General features: G+C 36.6%; 1 long non-coding RNA gene across 2 annotated transcripts in view; it reads right to left on the bottom strand.

Annotated features, from left to right (window-relative positions):
- Positions 1-27,518, bottom strand: part of LOC112440858 (uncharacterized) — a 117,007-nt gene that overhangs the window by 61,705 nt on the left and 27,784 nt on the right. The window lies entirely within an intron of this gene.

The following is a 27,518-nucleotide window of genomic DNA, read 5'->3' as shown; positions in this document are numbered from 1 at the left end:
TCTGTAGTATAAAATCAGGTAATATGATTCCTAGTTTTGTTCTTTTGGCTCAGGATGGCTTTGACTATTGAGTCTTTTGTGCTTCCATATCTACTTTAGGGCTATTTTTTCTACTTCTGTGAAGAATGTTACTGGATTTTGATATGGACTGCATTGAATCTATAGATCTCTTTACATAGTATGGATATTTTAACAATATTGATTCTTCTAATCTATGAATATGGAATATCTTTACTCTTTTTGTGCCCTTTTAAATTTCTTGCATTAATGTTTTATAGTTTTTATTATAGAGATTTTTTACTTATTTGGTTGTTTATTCCTAAATATGTTGATTTTGTATCCTGCAACATTACTGAATTTGCTTATCAGATCAAACAGTTTTTTCGTCGAGTCTTAGGTTTTCCCAAATATAAGATTATATCTGCACACAAAAATAATTTGAATTATCTCTTTTCCATTTGGATGCCCTTTATTTCTTTCTCTTGTCTGATTTCTCTAGCCAGGATTTCCAGTACTCTGTTGAATAACAGTCGTGAAAATGGGCAATCTTGTGTTCCATGTCTTAGAGGAAGAGCTTTCAGGTTTTCTCCATTCAGTATAATACTACATATGAGTCTGTCATATATGGCTTTTGTTGTGTTAAGGTGTGTTCGTTCTATACCCAGCTTTTTAAGGGTTTTTATCATGAAGAAATGTTGAGTATTATCAAATGCTTTTTCTGCACCAGTTGAAAAGCTCATATATTTTTGTCTTTCATTCTGCTGATATGATGCATCACATTGACTTGTGTGTATTGAACCATCCTTGCATCCCTGGGTAAATCCTCTTAGTCATGATGAACGATATTTTTAATGTGTTCTTGAATTTGGTTTGCTAGTATTTGTTGAAGATTTTTGCTCAATGTTCATTAGGAATTTTGGCCTGTGGTTTTCTTTTTTGATGTGTTTTTGTCTTGGTATCAGGGTAATTCTGGCCTCATAGAATGAGTTTGGAAGTATTCCCTCCTCCTCTATTTTTCAGAATAGTTTGATTAGGATTGATGTTAATTCTCCTTTAAGTGTTTGATAAAATTCAGCAGTGAGGCTGCTGGGTCCAAGGCTTTTCTTTGCTGGGAGACTTTTTATTATGACTTTGATCTCATTACATGTTATTGGTCTGTTCAGGTTTTGGATTTCTTTGTGAGTCAATCTTGGTAGGTTGAATGTGTGTAGGAATTTACCTATTTCTTTTAGGTTTTCCAATTTCTTGTGTAGAGTTGCTCATAGCAGCCACTAATGATCTTTTCACTTTCTGCAGTATCAGTTGTAATGTCTCAATTTTCACCTCTGATTTTATTTATTTAGGTATTCTCTCTTTTTTTCTTAGGTTAGACATTTGGCAATTTTGTTTGTCATTTCAAAAGACCAACTTTTTGTTTCATTGATCTTTTGTATTTTTTTATTTTAATTTTATTTCTCTCTGCTTTAATCTTTATTTCTTTTCCTACACTTATTTTGGATTTGGTTCACTCTTGCTTTTTTTTATATATATTTTTATTGACAGCAAGCCAGTGATAAGCATTGTTTTTATACATTATAGATTAAATAAAAGTATTCCTTATGGGAAATAAAGGAATGGGCCAAAACAAAGGGATGGGTTTGGCTAGTTACCTGCAGCAGGAACATGTCCTTAAGGTGCAGATCACTCATGCTATTGTTTGTGGTTCAGGAATGCCTTTAAGCAGTTTTCTGCCCTGGGTGGGCCAGTTATTCCTTGCCCTCATTCAGGTAAACCCACAACCTTCCAGCATGGGCATCATGGCCATCATGAACATATCACAGTGCTGCAGAGATTTTGTTTATGGCCAGTTTTGGGGCCAGTTTATGGCCAGATTTGGGGGCCTGTTCCCAACAGATATACTATTCTAGGATAATTTTTTTCCAACGCTATGTGTATGTCATGCCATTCTCTACTGGCCTGTAAGCTTTCCACTGGGAAGTCTGCTGCCAGACATATTGAAGATCTTTGTATGTTACTTGTTTCTTTTATTTTGCTGCTTTTAGGATCATTTCTTTATCCTTGACCTTTGGAAATCTGATTATTGAATGTCTCAAGGTGGTCTTCTTTGGGTGAAATCTGCTTGATGTTCTATAACTTCCGTGCGCTTGGATATTGATATATTTCTCCAGGTTTGAGAAGTTCTCTCTTATTATCCCTTTGAATAAACTTTCTACCCCAATCACTCTCTCTACCTTCTTCTTTTTTTTGTTTTTTTGATGGAGTTTTGCTCTTGTTGCCCTGGCTAGAGTGCAATGGCATGATTTTGGCTCACTTTAACCTCCTCCTCCCGGGTTCAAGCAACTCTCCTGCCTCAGCCTCCTGAGTAGCTGGGATTACAGACATTTGTCACCATGGCCAGCTAATATTTTTGTATTTTTAGTAGAGATGGGGTTTCCTCATGTTGATCAGGCTGGTCTTGAACTCCTGATCTCAGGTGACCCACCTACCTCAGCTTCCCAAAGTGCTAGGATTACAGGCATGAGCCACCCTGCCTGGCCTACCTTCTCTTTAAGGTCAATAACTCTTAGATTTACCCCTTGGAGGCTATTTTCTGGATCTTGTAGATCTAGTTCATTCTTTTGTATTATTTTTTCTTTTCTCTCCTTTGACTATGTGTTTTTAAATAGCCTGTCTTCAAACTCCTTAATTCTTTCTTATACCTGATCACTTTTACTGTTAAGAGACTCTAATGCATTTTTATGTATGCAGTTGCATTTCTCAGCTCCAGAGTTTCTTCTTGATTTCAAAAAGTATTTCAATCTCTGTTAAATTTATGTAATAGGATTCTGAATTCCTTCTCTGTCTTATCTTGACTTTCACTGAGCTCTTCCATAGAGATATTTTTAATCTACTCTCTGCAAGGTTACATATTTCTGCCTCTCTGGGATTGGTCACTAGTGCCTTAGGTAGTTCATTTGGTGAGGTCACATTTTCCTTGATTGTCTTGATACTTATGGATATTTTTCAGTGTCTTGGAACTGAAGAGCTAGATATTTCTTGTAGTCTTCACAGTCTGGGCTTCTTTGTACCTGTTTCTATTGGGAAGGCTTTCCAAATATTCAAAGGTACTTGGTTGCTGTGATCTAAGTCTTTTGTCACTGCAGCTGTATCTGCATTAGAGGGCATCCCAAGCCAAGTAATACACTAGTTCTTGGAGGCTCATAGACGTACCACCGTGGTGTTCTTGGGTCAGATTTGGGATAATTCTCTGGATTACCAGTCAGAGATCCTTGTTCTCTTCCCTTACTTTCTCCCAAATGGAATCTTTATTACTGTGCTGAGCTGCCTGAGGGGTGACAATAGCACCCCTGTGAGCATCACCACTGGGACTGCACTGAGTCTGACCCAAAGCCAGCACAGTACTGAGTCTCACCCAGGGCCTGTGGTGACCACCACCTATTTACCACCTATGTTTTCTCAATGTCCAAGGGCTCCACAATCAGTAGGTGACAAATCTGGTCAGGCTTCTCCTCTTCCATTCAGAGAGGTGAGTTATCCCAGTCCCTGGGTAGGTCTAGAAATGGTGCGCAGGAGTCAGGTCCTGGAGTTGGGAACCTATGAATCTACTTGGTGCTCTAGCTAATGTGGCAACCAAGCTGCAAGATTTTTCCATCTTTTCCTCCCCTTTCCTCAAGTAGAGAAGACTCTCTCTGTGGCCATCACTGCCACAGGCCTGCAACAAATACTGCCTGGCTAGTGCTGATGTTCAGTCATGGCCCAAGGGTTCTTCAGTTCACTTGTGGTGAATACTGACAGGCCTGCATCTCTTGCTTCAGGGCAGTGGGCTCCCTTCTGGCCTAGGGCAGGTCCAGAAATACCATGCAAGAGCCAATGTCTGGAATCAGGGGCAGCAGAATCCCACTTGTGGCTGAGCTGGCACCCAAGCTGCAAGAGAAAGTCCCCTTTACTCTTCCCTCTCCTTTCCTCAAGCAGGAGTCTCTCCCCATAGCCACCACAGATGGAAATGTGCTGAGTCACACCTGAAGACAGCACGGCTCTGAGTCTCGCCCAAGGCCCATGGTAATACTGCCTGGCTATCACTGCTAGTTATTCATGACCCAAGGGCTCTTTACTCAGCAGGTGATGAATCCTGTCAGGAATGTATCCTTCCTTCCCTTCAAGGCAGCAGGTTCTCTTCTGGCTCAGGGTGTGCCTAGAGATGTCATCCAGGAGCTAGGGCCTGGAAAGGGGGCCTCAGAACTCTGCCTGGTGACTTCTTCTGTGGCTAAGCTAGTATTCAATTCACAAGACAATTCCTATTTACTCTTCTCTCTCCTCTCCTCATGTGGAAGGAAGGAGTCTCTCCTGGATCTGCAAGCTCTACTGTCTTGGGTTGGAGAAGGGGTGATGTAAGCACTGCTTTAGCCATCTCAGTTGATGTCTCACTAGATTGCATGCGCCCCAAATTTACTGGCTCCAAGTTCAGCACAGCACCAGGACTTGCCCAGGAATTCTATTCTTTGTGGCTGAAACTGCCATCCAAGTTCATTTAGAACCCCAGAGCCCTTTAGCCTGTGGTGATGTGGCTTGCTGGAACTCAAATTCCTACTGCTAGGGCTGGCCTAAATAATCCCTCCATGGGCGCTGACTGAGTCCTGCCCCTTCTTGCTTTCTGCTGTGACAGGGCAGCACTGAGTTCCAATGCAACATTCCACAATCACTGTGCTCTCCCTCCTGCAAGCACACAGATTTTCTCTCCGCATCACGTGGCTGCTGCTGGGAGGTGGAGAGGGGTAGTGTAGGTGATTTAAGATTGTCTTTTTTAGCCTCTTTCCTTAATATGATGTTAAAACCAGGTACTGTGACTGCTTGCCTGATTTTTGGTTCTTACGAAGGTGCTTCTTTGTGTGGATAGTTGTTCAATCTGGTGTTCCTGTTGGGGGGAAGATTGCTGGAGTATTCTGTTCAGCCATCTTGTTTTGCCTCACTCTTCTCTGTTCTCTTTTTTTATATATTTTTTGTTGTAACTGGACTTAACAATTATTTTGTTTCCTTATTTTCTTATAGGGGATTAAATATTACTTCCCATTAATTCATCCCATACCTCTTCTCCAGAACTATAATTATACTTTCATTATGTCCATACATTATGTAATTCATTGGTTTAATGTTGTTCTTCAATAAATACTTCTTGAGGCCCTCTCCTTTTCTTCTCTAATCTGAAGTTTATTCTCGAATTCTGTGGGATAGCTTATGTCTTGTCACTTTGGGATTGACATTTAACTTCATCCTAGCAATTCCTATCAACTCCTTCCTGCACTGAACCCCCGACTTTTTTGTTTTCATTTCTTCTTTACTCTTAATTTATGGCTTTAATTTTAATGGGCTATATCTTATAGTAGCACATTGGAAATTATCTGAAGAAAAGTAAATTTCTTGAGGATTTGTGTGTCTGTTAAAAAAATAATTGTGATAACAACTTTCTGAGAACTTCTTAGATGCCATACTCTACTCTTTGCATTTTATGTGTGTTTACTTATTTAATCCTCAAAACAACCCAGTAAGAGAATTAATTATTGATTTACTGGGAAAAATAAAAACTTAAGAAATTGAAATTTAAGCCCCAAGATATGTAGAAGCTTGCTGTTCCAGAATTAAAACCCCTGAAATCCAACTCTAAAGTTTGTGTTTTAGTCCTACACTATGCAAACACCCAACAGCATTATTCTACCATCACATGTGATAAGTAATTATATTTGATGCAGAATTCTAGCTTCCAGTGTCACTGACATATTGTTTCTCTTTTTATTGTTATTTCTTCTGAAATTCCTATTGTTTATATATTGTGTGTGGGTCATCTGGTTTTGTCATCTCTTCACATGTTTTTTTCCATTTCTGTTCTGAGAAGTTTTGTAACTTTATTTTCCAACACTTTACTATTGGGTTTTTAATTTTTTCTAATATATTTTAAATTTCAAATATTTTTTCTTTTTCTTAATCCCTTTTTGTATATTTATAAACAGTATCTTTTTGTCATTTATATATATATTAACTGCAGATGTTCTCTGTATGATAATCTTGCTGAGCTTTTTCTTGGAGAAATTCAACTGTCAAACTCTCTCAGTTTCTCTAGAGAGGAATTATTTATCATTCTGCCTGAAGACTGCAAACCCAGTAGCCAATGTTCTCACAGCTGAGTGGAGGAGGTGGTTTTACTACTCTCTATATAGATTTCCACAGATGCCCACCTTTCCACATAGTATTTTCACCCTCAGCTATGCTTGGATCCCCAAGTCTAAAGCAATGTCTGACTTAACCTCTTTAGACAACTGACCTTCAGTTTAAAGCAGATGATTATTCCTTACACAGATTTCCAAACAATCCTCCTTTTTATCAGCCCAACATACACCCAACTATCAGAAGTGCCTCCAATTTATGCAGTTCTGTGATTCAAATGTGTTTTTGCTGGGTTCTACGCATGGTTGCATTAGAATGCACTTTCTTCTAGTTCTAATCAGTTATCGTGTGTTCATTTGTTTTTTGTTTTCTTTCTTTTTTCTTTCTTTCTTTTTTTTTTTTTAGAGACAGTCTCACTCTGTTGCCCAGGCTGGAGTGCAGTGGCGTGATCTCGGCTCACTTCAAACTCTGCCTCCCAGGTTGAAGTGATTCTCCTGCCTCAGCTTCCAGAGTAGCTGGGATTACAGGTGCCTGCCACCACATCCAGCTAATTTTTGTTTTTTTAGGAAAGATGGGTTTTCACCAAGTTGGTCAGGCTGGTCTTGAACTCCTGACCTCAGGTGATCCTCCTGCCTCGGCCTCCCAAAGTGCTGGGATTACAGGCGTGAGCCACTGCACCCAGCCTGTTTTCAGTTTTCTAAAATATATCGCTGTTTCTCCTATTCCATTTTTGATTTTATGGTGTATAAACTTTTATCTCTTTTCTGATATTTTAGTGTGATTTCAGCAGGAAGCAGATGTTTCTCAGAAGTTTGTCTTCATTCATAAATAGAACCTAAGACCTCTACATTATCACTGGAGAAGAGAATATCCTCATAAAGAGAGACATGTGTACCCTGGAGACATAATAATTTTCCCTGAAATTTATGTTTATCCTGTTATTGTTATGCTACTGGCAGCAACATTCTGACTACTTCTACTCAACGAACTGCCCTTTTAATGTAGATCAAAATACGAACAGCTTCCTTCTCTTCTTTCCTCTTTAACTATGTTTAAAAACACTTGATTATTTTATAAATATTTAATTGAGCTGAACATAAGAATAATCATTTGAAAGTGGAAAGTAGTATGTATGTAAAGGATCTGGCTAGCGAGGCCTTATCGCATCCATGTAGGCCCAAGATGTAAGAAAATAAAGATCATGAAGAAATTACTTGACTCCTAATTTTATGACCACTCTCCTCTCATTCCACAAATGTACTTCAATTTAAAGGACAGCCTTGTTCACAAACAAAGGTGAGTTACAGAATACTTCTGTTTACCCATTAATTATCTGTTTACATGAAATACTTCACTTGCAAAGTTCCAAAAGTACAGAAAATTCTTTCTTCCTTCAGTAGAAGATTTTATATAGTATGTGTAATGTGTAACGTGAATTGTATATAACAGAGGTGGAGGATAAACTTCACCAATTAAACCATTTCTCACACTTCACCAACAATGTGTTGAGATGAAAAGCTTACAATGTAGAAAATGTTAAGACCAGCAATATTCTTCTCCATCTACAATTTCAATGGCAGGTGGTTGTTTTGACATTGTCTGTGTCATTTTCTTTCTTACGTGGTAGAATATGCCATCATTTTAAGTATCAATATATGTTATTGCTTATACAAAACAATCAGGGGATAGTAAATGATTCTAAAGTAAGCATATTTTCAAGAAAAAGGCAATAAACTCAAAGGTAGCAGGAAAAATTTAAAATGTGAGAGGAGAACAAGAGAGAAAAATAATCATCAAATTTTTTGAACTGTTAGAACACAAGTCAAGATATCTGGGCTGGCAGGAGGGGGGTTTTGAGAAGAATGAATTGTTAATAGGAAACTTACATAAGCATATGATTTAGAAGGAAAAATTTTCAAATTTTGCACAAAGAGATGATTATGACAGTATTTCAAGCAAGCATTTGAGCTTATGAAAATGAGTTTTTAAATGTATAGTCGTATTATACAAAACATCATTGCTAATCTGTTTTGCTTAAGATAGTCCCATCGAATACCAACAAATTTTTAAATATTTTTGAAAACTGAAATTTGAGATTCCAAACTTTCAATATTACAGGAGATAAGTATAAGTGGGGGTTCATTGTTATCTCTAAACTTAGAAAGAATATATGGCTTCTATATTTTGATAGAATATTTGACTTACATGTACCCAGACCTGATTTCTTGAAAAGTTAGATATGGTTGATGCTCTGTCCTCCTAAAAGAAAAATAAGCTTTCCAATATTACTAATTGGAAACACGTATTTTGAAATCACGGAAAATAACTGCATTTGAAAACTTACCCATGCTATCAGTTAAATTTTTAAAAATGCTACAGCAGTAAACTTAATTTGGAGAATTTTTTAAGTACATAAAAAGTGAAAAAAATTCACATCTTCCTCCATAATATGCCACATCTCCTGCACAAGAAGTAAATATATTCCTCTCACTCACTACAGTTCCTGGAGAATAACAAAGGCATAGAGAAAGTTATGACCATGTTTTTTAAGAATAGGATATAATAAACATTAATCATTAATTATAGATTCTTCTTCCATGTGAAATTTAGGGTGATACCTCACTTTTGCATTTCTTTCAGGTTTATGTTTCAGTAGGAATGTCTTAGATTTCATACAGAGAGACTAGGCTTCAGGGTAGGAGCCATATCTTTCTCCTTAATTTCTTTGCCTCTGTATTTTAATTTAATATCTGTTTGTCTTACTCAGTACATGTTTATTGAATGATTTTAAGGATGAATGAAGAAATAAGTAAATGCAAAAAATATCCTCAGCCAAAACACGAATATTCTCACCAAAGTACAATTATTATTTTATATTATTTATTGAGTATGGCTCTACTCTCAGTATATAAAAATGGTGACTTGGCCTTCCTTCCTATTTTAATACTGTATTTGACATTTAAAGATTCTCATGAATTTCAAATACACTGTTATTTTAAAGACTATAACCAAAATAATTATTTTCTTGAAGTGTTTAACCTTATTTGTACATGTTTTAATTCTTGAAACATAAAATATTTGACAAACAATTTTATTAAATCATTACAACTCGATACCTTTTCGAATCAAAGACAGAAACTTACAAAATGCAATGACAGCTATTAGGCCAATGATTCTCAAATGTGAGGTAGCGCAGAAATCAACTGGGGAGCAGGTTAAAAGTCCAAATTACCAAGCTCTTTTGCCAGAGATTTTGGCTCGTCTGTCATCAAGTTTTATAGTTGACTTTTGATGCAGTTGGTATAGGATCTTATTTTGAAATACACTGGACTACAGTGTAATTTACATGATTGTAGGTATTGTGCCATGGTTTGATTCTTCCAAGAGCTGATCTGATAGGATTCTAGTGATAGAACTTTATTTGTGGAGTGCACTTTATATGAATAAACAAAAAAGAGAGGGATGCAATAGAGGAAAGGGTTAGACCTAATAAAAGGTGGACTATTAAGATATTTTCCACAGTGGCCAACTGAAGCCTAAACCCTGAGGAGTTTCTGATAAATGTCACCATACGCATGCCTCAATATTATTTCACCAACAGGGAAAGAGAACTTGGGTATTTATATCCCAACTCCTAAGAGTCACTGGTAAAGGCAAAACCCAAGTTAAATGTAAAATCCAAGAGATATTAATTTCTCATCATTTTCAATCTGCTTGGGGAGTTTAGCAGGGCTATCTGCAGTTTGTGCACAATCGATCTTCATCACAAGTGCAGACTGGCAAGGGGAAGTCATATAGAGTACATAGTAATAATGTCCATAATACCTGAACAACATGGATCAGATACTGACATTGTCTACCAGAGATTGGGTCTGTATATTTATATCTCCCTCTTTTGTGCCTAGAATACAGTAGGCAATAAATATTTTTAATATATAATGAACGAATGAAAGAAAAAACAAACCACTAGTAAGTGAAGGATTCACATTCTATTCAAATAAAATGGGAACAGTGATTAAGGCAAAATGAAAAGCTCTGATAGCCCGGGAGCTGACAGTCATGCACCTTAAAATACTTTTTTCTCTTATGTGATTTGTCATCATCTTAGTAGGCACTATAGAATTCTCTGTTTTGGGTTGGCACCTTCTCCTCTCACTCATCACCTTCAGAGATATTTTCTCTAGAACTACTCCCAATAGGATGATGCAACAGAGTTTAATGGAAAGCTTCATGTTACTACACAAATGTTGGCTCCTAGTGAATATCCTTCTGCCCTCCTCATTAAATATTAATTTATTTTATCTGTTTTGTCTAATCTTAATGTTTCTATAACAGCATTATTTTAAATAATCAAAAAAGCAAATAGGAAATACATCTGAAAATTTCACACTTAGAAAACAGCGCAAATAAATCTGTATCTAATTTTTTCAGTCACAGGTGCATACTTTAAGACACACACTCACACAAATGTATGTATCCTTGAGTAGGACACGTGACATGAAATCCCTTGAAATTGTTGATGCAGATAGAAAGTGGGATGGCCTTACAGAATCTCTGTCTTATCACCATGTCTCATATTTCTCATCATATCTAAAGGAATCAAGGGCACACTCTTGGAAGCTGAAAAAACTCAATATTCCAAATATCTGACTCATATTCTGCTTGGGACTTACAGGGCTTGGGGATGTATAAGCAAATAATCATGTACTCCTAAATTAAAATTCTTTCACAAGAATGTGGGAAATATTCATTTCCACACTCATACCAGTTACTTAGTTAAATGCAAGGGTTATGACTGGAAGGCTTAAAAATATCAATGAGGTAACACAGAGGTGTCAATTAGTCTAGGTGCATATTGGTGCATGGCAAATGAAAAAAAGAAGGGAGAAGTAAAGTCTTCGAATGGGACAGTATACATCTTGCATAAAGTTATTCAAATAAAGGAAATATAAAGTATGTATACACACACACACACACACACACACACGTCTTTTGAAGTCCAAATAAAGCTTTTCAAAAACAAAGTTGCAATATTTAATTTAGGGCAAAGAATTTTCTTCCTTAAATGAAGTAGTTTTCTAATTTTAATTTCAGATGATGTCCTTAAAGTGTAGTAATTCACAGCCATTTTAAATTTTCTATTCTGTCATATAATTCTTCCTGCCACTTGTTGGAATGTTTTAAAGAATATTTGTGCATTTGGACAAAATCCAGAGCTGTAAAGTTGCCTAAATGAATTACCTGTTATCTAAATATTAAGCAGCGAAACAGAAACTGCTTAATAGGACCTTACATTCCAGTGAGCAGGGTAAGGAAAAGTCATAACGGATTCTCCAGTTTGTAGTCAGGCTTATTTGGAATGTAGCATAGGTGAGAGTGGACATCCAAAGGGCATTCCTTAGGTGTCTTTTGGAATAAGTATTATGTATGGATCTAATCAAATTCTAGCACCCCTTTCTTGGCAATATGATCTTTGCAAATTACTTAAACTGCTTTGGTAAGTTGCTTAAATTGCTTTGGTCAAGTATTGTGGAGATCAGTGGATATTATTTAAAGTACTTGGCACAATGCACGACCCATAGAAAGCACTAAACAAACTTTGCTTTCTGTTATTTTATTATTAACATTATTATTATGCCTGCCCCAAGACCAGTGGCACAGAATACACAGGCAACATTTAAAGAACACTTGGGAAAAGATAGAAATAATAGTAGTAGCTGACATCTATTCAAAGATCACAATGTTTCAAGAACTGTCCAAAATGCATGAACTCATCTAATTCTTTTATCTTTCCTATTTCATTTCCAATTGTACAGAAGAATCTGAGCCTCTGAGAAATGAAGCCTCTTGCTCTAGGTCAGGTAGGTAGGAATGGCAGGGCTGGCATTTAAACCCACAGAGTCTAGGGTTAGAGTCAGGCTCTTAACTAATATCCTATACTATCTCTTGATAACAAGAAAACAGTCATTCCAAATAGGAACCACGTGGATTAAAACGCCATCTAGGGCACATAGAAAAGGAATAGCAAAAATGAATGAAAACAGAGGAGAACAGATTTATTTTCCTTGGCTACATCTGGCTCACAGTTTACACCTATAAAGAATGAAACAGGAACCAGAAATTAAATACTAGAACTGTGCTATATCAAAAGCATAAGTGTTATATCAAAAGCATAATGCTATGTTAATGAGGGTATACTTTGTTTATGACTAAATAACCTGTATAGTTAGCTGCATAAAGCATGTTATTGGGTATGTTCTGCCACTATCGATTTCTCTTTTTTTGTTTCGTTTTCCTTTATTTCTATAATGTCCTAAGTTAAAAAATTTCCTAAGTTAAAAAATTATTCCTAAATTGATTTAATAACATACTATATTGAACAGCACCTGACAATTACAGTCATTATTCTGATGTTCCATTAGAGGAATAATATTTCTTATTTATGGTATGTAACATTATATTACTCAGCGTGGGGTTTATTTACATTGATGTGTATGTATTTCCCCAAGGTTATTCTGCCCTTCTTTGTCCTACGTATCATTTTCTTCAAGAGAAAACAATTTTATACACGCAGTTGTATGTACACACACACACACACACACACACACAGAGAGAGAGAGAGAGAGAGGTCAAGCACACATAAAACCCAAGAGAGAAGTCAAGCACACATAAAACCCAATCTAAAACAAAACACATTTAGGGAGTATTTTTTGTTTCTCTTATTAGTAGCGTTCAGTTGTACTTTGTATCCACAAAGTTAAATTATTAGCCTAAAATTGTGAATTCTTTTCTTATAAAAAAACCACAGCAAAACTTACATTATGTAATAACATTTAACCAATTTCTTTATATTTACTAACAACCACTTTGAATACATTGTGAAAAAATATATAGATTCCATCGAATATGGAAATTTGGTCCCAGAACATTTAGTGACTTGACCAACGGCACTGAGGAAATCGGGCTAAAACAGGATGCAGTCCAAGTCCTCAGATGCCTGGCCTACTTCTTCTCGTCTTCCCAGGACAACAGACAAAGAAGGAGCAAAGCCGTGCATTGCCAGACCAGTCCATGAATGCTTGAAGCAAAACATGCTTTTGTGGCACCACAAACGTTCTTAAAGCAGTTTTACCCACACTAAAATGAAAAACAAAAGGAACATGGGCTCTAGTCCCAAGAGAGCCACATTTTCTAATGTTTCCATTAGAAATAAACTCTGCATTTGACTCCCTAAAGCAACATTATTATGAACATGATTTTATGTGGATAAATTACTACTGTATTTCAGCTGCACTGTGGGTTAAATAGGCTTTTGTGGGCTACACTATAGATATTATAACCTCATATACAGCTGCTACTATAGAAAAATCAATTATGAGTCCAAGCTAAATTTTTTTAAAATCATTAACATTGAAAATATGCCCTGGTAAAATTGTTTTACTTTCACAAGACTGAAGATTTAACTGTTACTGCTTTGGGGCAGAAATGATATTTTATTCCCATATGCGTTCCATAGGGGTATTTATTCCCACAATTTACCTATTGAAGTATCTTCCCAATATGTAGCTTGAAATGCATAAAAACTCCAATATTTGACCATTTTGAGCTGTAAAAGTAGCAATTCCATATAGTATAATCTAGTACATAAATATACAGTAGCTTAACTCTCTATTGCTGACATTTCAAGTCTTTTCTCTATTTCCCATTACACAACGGCAACACCTAACCATACGCAGTCATATTATCACAGTGTGAACATTTTGATTAATTGTATTTATATTTAAACACTATTTATTTAGCATTTCCTATATTCCAGCCACATTCTATGTGTTTTGTATGATAAAAGTAATACAAATTTATTGCTGACATTGCACAAAATGTAGAAAGATAGAAATAATAAATGTCATGAGTAATTGCAAAAATACACTAAGAATTTTGGAATCAGTTACTTGTTTTAAAAATATATAAAAATAGGATCACTATATGTAATGCAGTTATAATTTTTAGATGTCTATATTGTGTACATTTAACTGACACACTGTCTTTCCTATGTCATAAAGTGTTTTTGGTGTACAGACATTCCAATGCCTGATAGCACTCCACGGTATGGCTCTACCCACATCATCTGTATTAGGCCACTCTTGCCTTGCTATAAATAAATGCCTGAGACTGGGTAATTTGTTTTTAAAGAGGTTTAATTGGCTCACAGTTCTGCCGGCTATATAGCAAGCATAGTGCCAGCATCTGCTTCTGGAGATGCCTCAGGAAGCTGTTTCTCATGGTGGAAGTCAGAGCAGGAGCAAAACAGGAGCTCACATGGCAAAGCAGGAGCAAGAGTTGGGGGGAGTTGCCACACACTTTAAATGATCAGATGTCATGTGAACTCAGAGCAAGAGCTCACTTATCACCAAGGGGATGGCCCCTATGATCTGCCCCCATGATCCCAATACTTACTACCAGGCCCTACCTCCAAAACAGGGATTACATTTCAACATGAGATTTGGGTAGAGACAAATATCCAAACTACATTATTTTGCCCTCCGCCCTTGCTCCCACCCAAATCTCCTGTCCTTCTCACATTGCAAAATACAATTATAACTTCCCAATAGTCTCCCAAAATCTTAACTCCTTTCAACATTAACTGAAAAGTCCAAAGTCCAAAGTCTTATTTGAGACAAGGCAAGTCCCTTCAACCTATGAGCCTGTAAAATCGAAAACAGATTATTTACTCCCCAGATACAATGAGGGCATAGGCATTGGGTGAGCATTTCTGTTTCAAAAGAAAGAAATCACCCAAAAGAAAGGAGGCGGGGGCAGTCGTTAAGTGTTAAAGCTCTGAAATAACCTCCTCTGACTCCATGTCTCACATTCAGGGCACACTGTTAGAAGGGGTGGACTCCCAAAGCCTTGGGCAGCTCCACCCCTGTGGCTTTGCAAGGTTCAGCCTCTGTGGCTGCTCTCACAAGTTGTTGAGTGCCTGTGGCTTTTCCAGGCACAGGGTCCAAGCTACCAGTGAATCTACCATTCTCAGGTCTGGAGGGCAGTTTCCCCCTTCTCACAGTTCCATTAGGTGGTACCTGACTGGGGACTCTGAGTGGGGGTTCCAATCCCCCATGGTCTCCCTTGGCATTGCCCAGTAGTTCTCTGTGGGGGCTCTGCCCATGCAGCAGGCTTCTGCCTGGGTACCCAGGTTTTCCATACATCCTCTGAAATATAGGGAGAGGGTGCCAAGTCTCCTTCACTCTTCCACTCTGTGTGCCCACAGGCTTAATGCTACATGGAAGCCACCAAGGTTTATGGCTTGCACTCTCTGAAGCAGTGGCCTGAGCTATATTTGGGGTCCTCTGAGCTAAGGCTGGAGCTGGAGTGGCCTGGATGTGGGGAGCAGTGTGTTGAGATTGAGCAGGGCAGTGGGGCCTTTGGTCAGGCCCCTGAAACCATTCTTCCCTCATAGGTCTCAAGGCCTGTGATGGAGGGGCTGCCATGATGGTCTACGAAATGCTTTCACGGCCTGTTCCCCATTGTCCTGACTTTCAGCACTGGGCTCCCTATTAGTTATGTAAATTTCTCTAGCAAATGGTTGTTCCACAGCCTACTCGAATTCCTCTCCTGAAAAGGCTTTTATTTTCTCTTCCACATGGCCAGGCTGCACATTTTTCCAACGTTTATTCTCTGCTTACCTTTTAAATAGAAGTTACAACTTTAAGTCATTCCCTTGTTCCCGCATATGAGTATAGGTTGTTAGAAGTAGCTAGGCCACATCGTGAATGCTTTGATGCTTAGAAATTTGTTCTAGCAAATACCTGAAATCATTACTATGAGGTTCAAAGTTCCACAGATCTCTAGGGCATGAAAAAGTTATTTGCTAAGGTATAACATGTGACCTCTGATCCAGTCCTCAATAAGTTCCTCATTTTCATCTGAGACCGTGTCATCCTTGACTCCATTATCTGTATCACTACCAGCATTTTTGTCACAACTATTTGACCAGTCTCTAAGAAGTTCTGAACTTTCCCTCATCTTCCTATCTTCTTCTGAGCCCTCCAAATGCTTTCAAACTCTGTGTGTTACCCAGTTCCAAAGTCGTTTCCACATAGTCAGGTATCTTTATAGCAATGCCCCACCAATCAGTACCAATTTTCTGCATTAGGCTATTCTTGCATTGCTATAGATAAACACCTGAGATAGGGTAATTTATAAATGATAGAGGTTTAATGGGCTCATCGTCCTGCAGGGTTCACAGGATGCATAGTGCTAACATCTGCTTCTGGGGAAGCCTCAGGAAGCATTAACACATGGCAGAAGCTGAATGTGGAACAAGTACTTCACATGACTAAAACAGGAGCAAGAGAACTGGGGGTGATGAGGAAGTGTCACATACTTTTAAAGAGCCAGATCTCATGTGAACTCAGAGCAAGAGCTTACTTATGACCAAGGGTATTGTCCCAAGCCATTAATGAGGGCTCTGCCCCCAGGATCCAAACACCTCCCACCAGACCCCACCTCCAAGATTGGGGATTACATTTCAACATGATATTTGAATGGAGACAAATATAAAAACTGTATTACCATCTCATTTCTACTCCAACTTTTGGATTGTTAGGCTAAACCTAATTTCTTACTTTCTGAAACATGATGGAATGAGTACTCTTTCTTATAAAATTTGCATGCATCTCTGATTCCAACCATAGGAAAATATTTTCTTAGAAATGGACTTTCTGGATTAAAAAGTAGGTTAATTTTATTTTGTTACTAGTAATATCTTCTATATTATTTTAAAGGACATATTCACTGAAAACAACCCAAGCATTACAGAAGCCAGTCGAACCAAAATGAACATTATACATCCACTTCCTGGGAAAAACCACTGTTGATATTTTGGCATATACATGCCCAAATATATAAGGCCCAAAGCTTGATAGCTACTGGGATGCCTGGGATGCAAGGCTGGTTCAACATATGCAAATCAATAAATGTAATCCAGCATATAAACAGAAACAATAACAAAAACCACGATTATCTCAATAGATGCAGAAAAGGCCTTTGACAAAATTCAACAACGCTTCATGCTAAAAACTCTCAATAAATTAGGTATTGACGGGATGTATCTCAAAATAATAAGAGCTATCTATGACAAACCCACAGCCAATATCATACTGAATGGACAAAAACTGGAAGCATTCCCTTTGAAAACTGGCACAAGACAGGGATGCCCTCTCTCACCATTCCTATTCAACATAGTGTTGGAAGCTCTGGCCAGGGAAATCAGGCAGGAGAAGGAAATAAAGGGCATTCAATTAGGAAAAGAGGAAGTCAAATTGTCCCTGTTTGTAGATGACATGATTGTATATCTAGAAAACCCCATCGTCTCAGCCCAAAATCTCCTTAAGCTGATAGGCAAATTCATCAAAGTCTCAGGATACAAAATCAACGTGCAAAAATCACAAGCATTCTTATACACCAATAACAGACAAACAGAGAGCCAAATCATGAGTGAACTCCCATTCACAATTGCTTCAAACAGAATAAAATACTTAGGAATCCAACTTACAAGGGACGTGAAGGACCTCTTCAAGGAGAACTGCAAACCACTGCTCAATGAAATAAAAGAGGACACAAACAAATGGAAGAACATTCCATGCTCATGGGTAAGAAGAATCAATATTGTGAAAATGGCCATACTACCAAAGGTAATTTATAGATTCAATGCCATCCCCATCAAGCTACCAATGACTTTCTTCACAGAATTGGAAAAAACTACTTTAAAGTTCATATGGAACCAAAAAAGAGCTTGCATTGCCAAGTCAACCCTCAGCTGAAAGAACAAAGCTGGAGGCATCACGTTACCTGACTTCAAACTATACTACAAGGCTACAGTAACCAAAACAACATGGTACTGGTACCAAAACAGACATATAGACCAATGGAACAGAACAGAGCCCTCAGAAATAATGCCACATATCTACAACTATCTGATCTTTGACAAATCTGACAAAAAGAAGAAATGGGGAAAGGATTCCCTATTTAATAAACAGTGCTGGGAAAACTGGCTAGCCATATGTAGAAAGCTGAAACTGGATCCCTTCCTTACACCTTTTAAAAAAATTAATTCAAGATGGATTAAAGACTTACATGTTAGACCTAAAACCATGAAAACCCTGGAAGAAAACCTAGGCAATACCATTCAGGACATAGGCATGTGCAAGGACTTCATGTTTAAAACACCAAAAGCAATGGCAACAAAAGCCAAACTTGACAAATGGGATCTAATTAAGCTAAAGATCTTCTGCACGGCTGAGTGTTTTTATAGTGGGAGGGTGCTGGATTTCTTTCAAATACTTATTCTGTATTTACTGATATGATTATGAGTTTTTCCTCATTTGCTCTACTAATATGGTGACTTACATTGTTTGATTTCAAATGTATAACAAACTTTTCATTCTTGGGATAAAATCTACTTAGTCATTGTATATGATGATCCTTTTTATGTGATGCTATATATGGTTTCTAGCATTTTCTTGAAGACATTTGTGTCTAGAGTCACTAGACACGTAGTTTTTCTTTCTTATGATGTATTTGTCTAGTGATAGTATGATGGCAACCCTAGCCTCATTAGATGAGTTGGTAAGTATTTTCTCCTCTTCTATTTCTTACGAAAGGGTGTAACTAATTGGTATTCATTCTTTTCTAAATGTTTGGTGGAATTCAGCAGTGATGCCAAAGGAACCTGGCTTTTCTCTATGGAAAGTTTCTTATAAATTCAATCTCCTTTCTCCTCTTAGGTCTAGTCAGATTTGTGGCATTTTCTTGACTCAGTTTTGGTAGTTTATGTTAGTCTGGGAATTCATCCATTTTATCTAAGCTATCTAGTTTGTTGAAGTATAATTGTTCATATTACTCCCTTAAAATTCTTTTTATTTCTGTAATAATAGTAGCAATGTCCTCTCTTTCATGCCTAACTTTAGTGATTTGAGTCTTTTCTCCTTTATATTAGTATGATTAAAGCATTATCAATTTTGTTTATCATTTCAGAGAACTAACTTGTGGTTTTGTTTATTTTCTCCATTGTTTTTCTTTCTCTCTCTCTCTCTCCATTGTTTTTCTAATTTCCATTTCACTTGAGTCTACCCTATATTTAAAGCTCTTTCTTTCTTCTTGCTCTGGTTTTAGTTTCACCTTCTTTCTCAAGTTTAAGGTAAAAGGTAAGTTTGCTGATTTGAGATCTTTATTCTTTTGTAATATAAGTGTTGAGTGTTTAATTCTATAAATGTCCCTCTAATTTCTGTTCTATTTGTATCTTATGGGTTTTGTATGTTCCATGTTCACTTTTATTCATCTCACAGTATTTTCTAATTTTCTTTTTTTTTTTTTGATCCATTGGTTATTTAGATGTGTGTTGAATTTCTCACTGTTCCTTCTGTTATTGATTTCTGATTTAATTCCACTGTGTTTGGAGAACAGATTTTTGTCTGATTTCAATCATTTAAAATATGTTGAGTCTTATTTTGTGAACTAGCATAAGGTCTCTTCTAGAAAATGCTCCAAGTGCTCTTGAGAAAAATGTGTACTGTCTTGCTTTTGAGTGCAATTAGCTATATAGAGATCTGTTAATGTTGTTAAGTCTCCTATATCTTGTTGATCTTCTTTTTAGATGTTTTATGCACTATTGAAAGCGGGGTATTAAAGGCTACAACTATTATTGTTGAATTGTCTATTTTTCCCTTCATTCTAGCAGTTTTGCATCATGTATTTTGGGAGTCCTCTTTTTAGGTTCATGCATTTTTACAATTGTTACACATTTCTAGTAGATTGACCCTTATATTATCCTAAAATCTCCTTCTTCACTTTTAGTAACACTTTGTTGTTGTTTTACTCTCCATTTTGTGTTATTTTGGCATAGCTGCTCCAACTTTGAAATGGTTGCATTTGCATGAGTATTTTTTCCATCCTTTTGCTCTCAAAATATTTGTCTTTAAACCTAAAGTGGGTCTCCAGTAGAGAAAATATAGGTGTACCTTGTGTTTTTAATCCAGTCTGTCAATTGCCTTAGAACATAAAATGTTTATCTTATCAGGACACATTTCAAATTTATACTATATTAATTCCAATGAGCATAGAAATGTTACTTCTGTATAAATTGATTTCTTCCCCTTTTTTGTGCTCTATTTGTTACATATATTCAATCTATGTTACAAACCCAATGATATAATGCTAAATTATTGTCTTCTGTAATTTTATGTCTTTCAAAGAAGCTGAGAGAAAAATAGCAGGTATATATTGCAGATATGGTTATACTAACCTTTTTATTACCCTCTCTGATTCTCTCCGTATATTCCTATGTATTTCAGTTAACCATTGTGTGTCATTTCCTTACTCTAATGAAGCTTTGTTCCCATTCACCTACTTTGTGCTGTTATGTAATTACATACACATTGTTTTAACAATTGCTCTTTAATCAGTTGAGAAGAAAGGAAAGGAAATATGCAATTATAATGTCTTTGTAAATGACTTACTAATTACCTTTACCACTGTTTTTATTTTTTTCATGTGGATTCAAATTACTTTCGGGTATCACATGTTTTCTTCCTGAAAAAAAGTTCCTACAATATGTCTTGTAAAGCAGTTTTGATAGAAACGAAATCTCTCTTTTTCCAACAATGCAGGGATGTCTTTATTTTGCCTTCATTTTTCTTAGTTAGATATTTTATTTTCATTTATTGCAGATTCATATGAAGTTATAAGAAATGATACAGAGAGACTGTGTTTCCTTTTCCCAGTTTTCTAATGGTAGTATCTTGCAAAACTAGTACGATATCAAAATTAGGTGTTGACATTGATACAGTCAAGACACAGAATTTTTTTTTTATCATATTGTTCTTTTATAGCCACTCACCCCTACTTGCTCCTTAAGCCCTGACAGACACTAATCTGTGATTCAGTTCTATTATTTTGTCATTTTAAGCATGTTATGTAAATGAAACCACAAAGTATGTAACCTTTTGAGAAGAGCTTTGACATTGTTCTTTTCTTCTCAGCAAAGTTCTCTGGCACTTATTTCAGGTTGCTGTCTATATCAATAGTCATTGCTTTTACTTTATACTTTGAATTGTATTCCGTGGTATGACTGGACCGCAGTTTGTTTAACCATTTGCAGTTGAAGAACACGTGGGTTTTTTCCAGTTTTTGCCTATCACAAATAAAGCTTCTATAAACATTTGCATACACAGTTTTGTGTGAAGATGTCAGCATTTCTTTGGGATAAATGCTCTAAAGTCCAATTGCTGAATTATATGAGAGTTTTTTATATAGCTTATTAAGAAATGTTCAGAGTGGTGGTATCAATTTATATTCTTACCAGTAAAGTGTGAATCATCTAATTTCTCTTAATTTCTTCAATCTTACCAGCATTTAGTGATGTCATTGCTTGTGCCTTGAATTCCATTGTTCACATATTTTGTGAGAATATTTCTTAGTATTAGGCTATTTAATATTTCATTATAAGTATCTTAATTTATTAATTTTGTGTATTTACTGATACTTCAAAATTATGTATTCAGTTGGATGTATTAGACACAAACAATTTTCAGTTATTTTTTTTCTTAATTGTAAAAATTGGATGACATATTAATTTTTGCCGGAATTGTGTTTTTTTTTTTTCAATTCAACTTTGATCAATTTGAACATTGTGATATCCTGGTTTCTTTTTGTTTGGATTTGCATAATTTTTTAAAATTTAATTTATCATAATTTTTAAACTGTGTTATTATATGTCTCTTGTAGACAGAACTTAATTTAGGTTTCCTTTTTGACACAGAGATGTCTTTGTTCTTTGTCTTATTTTTATTTATTTTTGCTGTCCTATTGTTGTATTTTCGACTATGATTTTCATGTGTTTTCTCATCTACATGTGAGTTGACTGGGTTTATATAATCTGTTTTAAAATGTGTTTATAGTGTTAAATAATGTGTTGGAATTCTTATTTTTATTTTTATTTATTTATTTTTTGAGACGGAGTCTAGCTGTCACTAGGCTGGAGTGCAGTGACCCGATCTCGGGTCACTACCATCTCCACCTCCTGGGTTCAAGTGATTCTCCTGCCTCAGCGTGAGTAGCTGGGATTAGAGGCACGTGCCACCATGCCTGGCTAATTTTTGTATTTTCAGTAGAGACAGGGTTTCACCATGTTGGCCAGGATGGTCTCGATCTCCTGACCTCATGATCTGCCCGCCTCGGCCTCCCAAAGTGCTGGGATTACAGGCGTGAGCCACTGTGCCTGGCCTGAATTTTTATTTTTTAATGTATTGATCTAAAGTAATAATGGTATTTAAGATTACTTCTGTTAAATATAAATGCATTAGCATGTTTATCCAACCTTTTTCCCTCCTGAAACTTTCACCATTTCTAAACACCAGTAATTATACTTATTTTGTAATGTTATTGATATAGTCTTGAGTTTTTTAATTTAATAATTTTATTTCTTATGTTTACACCTAGTGTTTTGATTCAAATAAATTAACAATCACTTTTTTCCTAACCATTGTACCCAAAGTAGTTTAAAGCTAATTCTGCATTTGAGTTAATTTAATTTGAATTAATTTAGCCATCATCATTATCCTTTTTAATAATTTTCCACATATTTGCTTCCTTATTGTGATTCATTTTTATTGAAGCTACAATCACAGTAAATTCAACAAAAGATATTTACATATTTGAGAAGATACATCTTTTACATTTACACTGGAATGGTTACTTCATTAAAGAAATCTTGGGTCAAATAATTTTTTCTCCAAGTTTTGTAGAAATTGTGTTTTGCTTTTTAGTAGCTATAATGGCCCAGATAAAATTGAAGGAAAAAGGATTATTTGTTTACTGTGTTAGTGATGTGCTTTTATCAATCTAGAGTTCACAAACTGATAATTAACATGAAAAATATCATAAAAATTAATTTCTGCCAAAAATGGAATAAAAATTTCCTATTCTCAAATTTTAAGAAAAGGAAAGACTGATTTTTTTTTTCATAACAACCTAGCCATCATCCAGTAAACACTTAAATTGACTTTAAACTTTCCCAATTAATCAGTGACAGCTTCATGTTAGTGCCTGAAGCATTTCAAAATCAGCCAATTAGTGACTTTTCCATGCTTCTGAAAGTTATCCAATCATCAGTAGCCTCTGTCTAGTGACCACATGCCCATGCCTGAAAATCAGGCAACCCCCAAACACTAAAAAATCTGTGAACATGAAGCTTTCCCAAAATCTATGCAAAATCACATCCTTGTTTGGAGAACTGGGCTTTGAGGTCATATCAAGCTCTTGCTTAACAAGAAATAACTACTTCTTTTTATTTTTACTTTTTGGTGGTGGTGGGCCATTCTGATGCATGTTTCCAGATCTGCATTTTTCATTAATATACATTAGATTACATGAAGCTGAAGAAAGAGAAGAAAGTCATGAGAGGGGAACCTGCAATGGGAGAGGAACATATGGATCAAAGCACAATCTTCCAAGTGAGTTACTTAGTCTATTTGTGCTGCTAAAACAGAATATCTAAGACTGAATAATTTATAAAGAACAGAAATCTGTTTCTCACAGCTCCAAGGCTGAGAAGTCCAAGATCAAGATGCCCCAACTTTGGGTGTCTGATGAGAACCTTCTTCTCGTATCCTCACATAGCAGAAGGGCAAGCTAGCCAAATGCTGTCCTTAACCTCGTTGACAAAGAAGAGCCTTCATGGTCTAATCACCATTTAAAGGCCTCACCTGTTAACACAATCATGTTGGCCATACTTAATTTTTTTTTTCTCACCAGAAATCATTTTATTTATTTTTTCTTTTCTCCAGTTCTATTTTATGTTCATGGGGTACCTATGCAGGTTTACCATTTGAGTAAATTGCATGTTGCTGGGATTTGTTATACAAATGATTTCATCACACAGATAGTGAGCATAGCACCTGATAGGTAGTTTTTCAACCTTCACCCTCCTCCTAACCTCTCCCCTCAAGTAGGCCTCTGTGTCTATGGTTTCTTTTTGCCCATGTGTACTTAATGTTTAGCTCCCACTTGTAAGCAAGAACATGCAGTATTTGGTTTTCTGTTCCTGCATGAATTCACTTAGGGTAATGGCCTCCAGCTGCATCTATGTTGCTGCAAAGGACATGATTACAGTTTTTTGTTGTTGTTGTTGTTTCATGGCTGCATAGTATGTCATGGGTGTATATGTACTACATTTTATTTATTCAGTCCACCATTGATTGGCTAGGTTTATTCCATGTCTTTGCTATTGTTAATAGTACGTTTATGAACATACAGGTACATGTGTCTTTTTGGTAGAAAAATTTCTATTGCTTTGGTTATATAACCAGTAATGGGATCATTGGGTTGAATGGTAGTTCTGTTTTAAGTTCTTTGAGAAATCTCCAAACTGCTTTCCACAGTGGCTGAACTAATTTACATTCCCACCAGCAGTGTATAAGCATCCTTTTTCTCTGCAATGTCACCAGCATCTGTTATTTTTTGACTTTTCAATAATAGCCATTTTGACTGGTATGAGATGATATCTCATTATGGTTTTGATTTGCATTTCTCTAATGATGTTTTATTGAGCATTTTTTCACGTGCTTGATGGCTGCATGTATGTCTTCTTTTGAGAAGTATCTGTTGATGCCTTTTGCCCATTTTTTAATGGTTTGCATTTTGTTTTGGTGGGGGATTTTTTGTTTTGTTTTTTGTTTGTTTTGCTTAATTTGTTTAAATCCCTTATGGATTCTGGATATTAAACCTTTGTCAGATGCACGGTTGCAAATATTTTCTTCCATTATGTAGGCTGTCTGTTTAATCTGTTGAAATTTTCTTTTGCTGTTTAAAAGCTCTTTAGTTAGGTCCCACTTTTCTATTTCTGTTTCCATTGCAATTGCTTTTGGAGATTTTATCATGAAATGTTTGCCAAGGCCTAGGTCCAGAATGGTATTTCCAAGGTATTTTGCTAGAGTTTTTATAGTGATAGGTCTTACGTTTAAGTCTTTAATCCATTTTGAGTTGATTTTTGAATACGGTATAAAAAAGGGGTCCAGTTTCAATTCTCTGCATATGGCTAGCCAGTTATCCCAGAACCATTTATTGAATAGAGAGTTCTTCCCCATTGTTTGCTTTCGTCAACTTTGTTGAAGATCAGATGCTGTAGGTGTGAAAATTTATTTCTGGGTTCTCTAACTTGTTCCATTGGTCTATTACACCTGATTCTTGAAGTGGACACTTTCAAACCACAGTAGTGAGTACGTAATTAAACACATTCCATTTAGTCAGACAAAAAAACAGACTAGAAAGGACAAATCGCAAAACACGGAGCTCTTCTGGAGTATTGGTACCCCTGGTAACCATTGCCTAAGAACAACTTACCAGCTAGAAAGTCCAAGGCCCTTAAAAGCCTCTAGAAAAGAAAAGGAGAGAGAAGTTGAAGTGTGAGAATTAAAGTGTGAAAATAATGCCTTCACTTGTGATAAAATGAAAAACAAGTGGGAATTTTTCTATGAGCTTAGGTAATGGTGGACTCATTACTTCTTACATATTACAAGGTGAATATAAATCAAACAGTATGCCTTTGAATTTCAAGAAGCCCATAAAAGTCAGATGATTTTATAATAGTTTTCCTGGTACATTAAGCAAGCCACACCTAAGTGAGTGGGCATAAGGATATCATTGAAGACAAGGTATGTGTCATCTGCCAGCCTTGAAGGGAAATTGTTGAATCTCAGAAGAAATAAATAATATGCTATATTGGGGCTCTTGCCAGATACAGTTCAGCTTGGTCATGCAGGGTGAAAATAGAACATATAAGAAGTAGCACCCTCTCTGTGTTCATTTTTACATTTCTTATGCTTCATGTCAAAGCTCATTTGACTCCAAAAGAAGAAGAAAGAAAAATCCCGAAGAGAAACATTTTATCCACAAGGAACACCAAGAAAAATGCAGCTTAACAAAGCAGTGACAAATCCCTTTTGTCCTCTAAAGAGTGTCTTCAACAAAACAAATAAAGCAAACAGTCAAAGCGGAGCTTGAACCAAGTTATAATGACTACCTGGAGAGCTGTTTTGTTTTGCATATCCCAATTCAATTTCACATTATTCCAAGGCACATAACAGATTTGGATACAATCATGAAACATTCACACCTGAAAAATAATCTCTGTAGAACTTGTTTTCAATGATTTTCAGGTCAGAGACCCCTTTGAAAATCTGCAAAACTATGGAAGTTTATTTCAGGAAAAAAAAAAAAAAAAAAAAAAACCTTAACATTTTAGGGATTTCAGGTTCGAAAGAAGATTTTTATAGCAAATGTCACAGGCGTTTGAATGACAGTAACTCCATTTTGAATAGGGGCTGGATAAAACGAGGCTAAGATCTGCTGGGTTGCATTCCCAGGAAGTTAGGCATTCTTAGCCACAGTATGAGATAGGAGGTTGGCACAAGATACAGGTCACAAAGACCTTGCTGATAAAACAGGATGTGACAAAGAAGCCAGCCAAAATCAAGATGGCGAAGAAAGTAACCTCTGGTTGTCCTTGTCAGGCCTCTGAGCCTAAGCTAAGCCATCATATCCCCTGTGACCTGCACGTACACATCCAGATGGCCGGTTTCTGCCTTAACTGGTGACATTCCACCACAAAAGAAGTGAAAATGCCCTGTTCCTGCCTTAATTGATGACGTTGTCTTGTGAAATTCCTTCTCCTGGCTCATCCTGGCTCAAAAGCTCCCCTACTGAGCACCTTGTGACTCCCACTCCTGCCCGCCAGAGAACAACCCCTCTTTGACTGTAATTTTCCTTTACCTACCCAAATCTTATAAAACGGCCCCACCCTTATCTCCCTTTGCTGACTCTTTTTTCGGACTCGGCCCACCTGCGCCCAGGTGAAATAAACAGCCTTGTTGCTCACACAAAGCTGTTTGGTGGTCTCTTCACACGGACTCGAGTGAAAGTCCTCACTGTTCTTTATATGCTATCTATAATGCATTAGCATGTTAAAAGACACTCCCATCAGCGCCACTGCAGTTTACAGATACTTTTGGCAATGTCGGGATATTACCCTATATGGACTAAATAGGGAAGAAGCTCCGGGTTCCATGAACTCTCCACCCCCTCCCTGCAAAACTCATGAATAATCCACCACTTATTTAGCATATGACTAACAAGTAACCATAAAAACAGCCAACCAGCAATCCTTAGGGCTATTCTGCCTGTAAGTAGCCATTCTGTTGTTTCTTTATTTCTCACATAAACTTGATTTCACTTTCCTCTGTGGACTCCCCCGCCCTCTGCAAATTCTTTCTTGCACAAGATCCTAGAACCCTCTCTTAAGAGTCTGGATC

This window comes from Pan paniscus, chromosome 11 (genome assembly GCF_029289425.2).
Source record: "Pan paniscus chromosome 11, NHGRI_mPanPan1-v2.0_pri, whole genome shotgun sequence".
In the NCBI taxonomy this organism is placed as follows: domain Eukaryota; kingdom Metazoa; phylum Chordata; class Mammalia; order Primates; family Hominidae; genus Pan; species Pan paniscus.
Note: the sequence above shows the minus strand (reverse complement) of the source record. Positions and strands in the feature narration are given on the sequence as shown.